We start from the raw sequence: 3,916 nt of genomic DNA on the forward strand, positions 1-3,916 counted from the left end.
AGTAAAGTGCGCCTTGGAGGGAAGGAGTACCGCCCCCAACTGGCCATTTGCCTTGTCCTCTTAGATGCATTCCCCCATGCCTCTTCCATCACTCAACCCTGGGGATGAGGTGCTCTCGCCCTTCCTGCTATCCTGGGCTCTGACTGGTCCAAAGCCATCAAGCGCTCTTGCTCGTGATTGGTCTGTTAACCTAAGTCTAAGCCAATCAGCACGCAGCTCCCTCTAGAAAGTCGCTCAGGGCTGATCCAATCAGTGCAAAGCTTAGGTCCCTCGCTGTCCTGTAAACAGGAAAAAGAACACCGACGCCAGGGGAGGCTAAGTACCATTTGAGACTGTGGGGAAGGCAGCCTGAGGTTGAAACCAAAGCACAGAGAAGAGCAGAGCGTCCAGAAATGCAGAGAACCGGCACCAAGGTCCTGACCAGACTCTGGACTTTTCAGTTGTGTGAGCAGTAAGTCCCCGCCGTTGCTATTGTTTAAGTGAGTTTGAGTTGATTTTTGATTGCTCCTTCTAGAAAGCCTACCGAAGCATCCATACCTTCCCCTCCCTGGCCCATGGTGCCTGAAATCCCTACCACGGGCCCTCCATTCCAGATCTCTGTGTCATACAGGCAGAAGGGAAGGATTTAAGATTAGACGGCTTCACCAAAGAATGCTTCGCCAAGAAAGTTCCGGGGACGCCTAGCATAACCAAATGAATTTCTGAGCTCCGTTCCCTCCTGTCTCTTTCTGCCCTTCATGTTTTGTTTTGCTTTTTGTTGTTGTTTACACAGAAAGACCACCTTCCCTCTGGTTCATGTGCTCACCGCCCACCAGATTTCAAACCCCAGCTCAAGTGCTAGCTTGTCCTTGAAGACTGCCCTGAGAGCCTCCGCTGGAAAAAAAACCAGCACCCACCCAAATGATGGGCCACGCAGGTCCGTGTGTCCTGCCCACACTCAGTATCCCCCACAGACACACTGCACCCTGAGATGTCTGCCTGCAAGACAACTCATGGGTTTATCTTTTGTGTTCTCCCAGCTCTAGCATGTTGTGGCTGGGCCTCCCACACCTCTTGAGAAGTAGGCAAGTTTAGCGATTGAAAAGAACGGTGCAAACAGGTTCTCCTTAGGAGTTACAGGCCAAGGAAATGCCTAAAACAACAGTGTATCAGCATCACCTGTCAGAATGCAAATTGTCAGAAATGCAAATTCTTGGCAACCTTCTGCACCAGAAACTCTGGGGGTGGGACCCAGTAGCCTGCGTTTTAACAAGCTCTCTCAATTCTGTTGCACTTTAAAGTTTGAGAACCACTGGACTAGAGGAAAAATCTGAAACTACTGACTGAGGAGCGAAAGAGCCTGGTGATCCAAGAGCAGGACTGAAGTCCAAGTGAAGATGAAGGTGAATCGTGCATCCCAGATGTGCTGGGAGCGGCCATAGAAGCGATGGCCGTGGAAGGGGTAGAGTGCTATGGATTCAGCAACGAACTCTCCAGAACTGACATCTCCTTCAACCGGTGTCCGTCTGTTCAACCTGATGTCCCTAGTCTCCTGGTCAGTGCCAGGAGGGTGCATTTCGGCTGCAACCTCATTGAGGGCTCTAAACGTTTTTAAATGCCCTCTTCTCTCACGGAAGTTGGGTATTTATTCTTTCCTGTTGCCAACCCTAACATGTCATGCTTACTTTCTCTCAAGTTTCTTTATATTTCTGAATTTCTAGATTTCCCTTTTGGCAGAATTTAGCCCAGAATAACAGGGTTCCTTGTGAGCCTGTGAGTAACCCAAGCAAAGAATTTATCAAGCCTCTCTGATATGCCCGGGCAAAAGCTGTGGCGTAGCTCAGGAAAGACAGGTGCAATAATAAAGATGTTGATAAAATTCTTTGGAACTGTCCCACTAGGCCTGCTTCTGATTCTGGAATGCTCCGTCCCTCTGTGCTTGACTCACCCTCACTTCAGAACAAGGAAGCACCCTGGTCATTATGAACTTTCACCACTGACCACGAAATTCCAGCCATGGCTCCTGAGATGCCTACCCAGCTACTGTCTCTGCTCAGCCCCCCAAGGCTAGTCCGTTTCAGAATGTTCTCACATCCCCTGGCTCCACAATGGCTCTGTCCAAGCAGAAAGGGAATTGATGCAAGGCCCCACTAGAATCTTTGAGGAAAACTGGACTTGCGCCTTTATTTTCATAATTAGCACAGACACCACTTTGTGTGCCTCGATTTACCTCTACGTCCCATTCCTATGGGATATGAAAACTCACATTTAAATATGGTACTGGTATACACTGACAAGTATCAGATGACGTTAATAAATCTCTACCTCTCCTTTCAGATGCTAAATACATCATCAACTATTTTCAGACAAAAGTAGGGGTGCCTGGATGGCTCAGTCGTTTGAGTGTCTGACTTCGGCTCAGGTCATGATCTCGCGGTGTGTGAGTTCGAGCCCTGCGTCTGGCTCTGTGCTGACAGCTCAGAGCCTGGAGCCGGCTTCGGATTTTGTGTCTCCGTCTCTCTCTGCCCCTCCCCCGCTCATTCTCTCTCTCTCTCTCTCTCTCTCTCTCTCTCTCTCAAAAATAAACATTAAAAAATTTTCTAAAAATAATCATTGGACTGATGTCAAAAATATGTAGCTTCCACTACTTTAATAGTTTATATAATGAAAGCATTCAGAAGTTTTAGCGAGAGAGAGAGAGAGAGGGAGGGAGGGGGAGCTTTTTAATTAACCAAGGAGAAGAACTGGCCTTTGGGGAGAAGCGAGGATAGGACAGATACCGTAGGTGTATTTACATGTGATCCCCATCATTCCTGTCAAAGTGGATGCTGGTACCTTCGTCTTACAGATGAGAACCTTGGAGCTCAGACGGGCTGAAAAACTGTGCTAAAGTCAGGATTTGATTGGAAATCTGACTCCTCCGCCCAGATTAGCAGTTTGGCTGCGCCCTTCTAACGGAGGCTGATGTCCATGCTGTAGGTGTGCATGGGGTGCTAAAACATGAATTAGATTGGGGCGGGGGGAAGGGGGCAGCTTGCAGCTGACAAAAGCATGAATTCCACCCTACCTAAGAGTCTCCCCCAAATTGCGATTGAGTGTTTTGCAGAAACTTCAAGAGGCCAGTGTCAATCGGCAGCAGACTTGCTTCGGTTTGTTTGAAATCCTGACTTCCAAGATCTGAACGTGGTTATTGACCATCGGTGCTTGTTGATACAGGGTTTGTCAACCTGTCGATTCAGGAGGTCACTCACAATATCCTGGATTTGGGCTCCAAAGCCTCACGGCAGTGAAGCTCATGCAGTTTACCCTTAGCTGGGATGCTATTTTAAAAAAACCTCTCTTACCATTCCTGGTTAGTTAAGCTTCAAAAATGAAGGATACCTTCACATCAGGAAAAGGTTGGGGCAGGGAAATAGCAGAGCAGAAGTAGCACTAAATGCTGTTCTTGCTTTTATCTGTTTTTAAATGAGTGCCAGATGTCTGTAACTGACACCCTTAATCAGTGGTTTTAAAGTTTAGATGTGTTCACCAAAATGTAACGTAACAGTGGTTCCATTTTATCGATGGCTTTTTTTTTTTTATTGACTTTTGCCTTACATTTTTAAGGAATCTATTTAACAAGTACAACATCATGCCGATAGTTAAAAATACGGTACTCTACGCTTTAAAATTCATTGAGCACTGGGTGTTGTATGGAAACCAATCTGACGATAACTTATAGATATGTGTGTATATACATACATATATATGTATATATGTATATACATACATATATATGTATATATGTATATACATATGTACATATATGTACATATATATGTATATACATATACATATGTATATACACACATATATATGTACATATATATATATATATATATATATATATATATAAAATAAAATTCATTGAGAGGGTAGATCTCATGTTAGGTGTTTT

General features: G+C 45.4%; 1 long non-coding RNA gene across 1 annotated transcript; it reads left to right on the top strand.

Moving 5' to 3' along the window:
* The first annotated feature begins 299 nt into the window (after positions 1-299).
* On the top strand, positions 300-2,315 carry LOC122203820. The gene is made up of 2 exons (XR_006195355.1): positions 300-451; positions 1,281-2,315. It is a non-coding gene; the product is annotated as an uncharacterized LOC122203820 (long non-coding RNA).
* Positions 2,316-3,916: the final 1,601 nt, after the last annotated feature.

Source organism: Panthera leo, chromosome D3 (assembly GCF_018350215.1).
Source record: "Panthera leo isolate Ple1 chromosome D3, P.leo_Ple1_pat1.1, whole genome shotgun sequence".
Lineage (NCBI taxonomy): Eukaryota > Metazoa > Chordata > Mammalia > Carnivora > Felidae > Panthera > Panthera leo.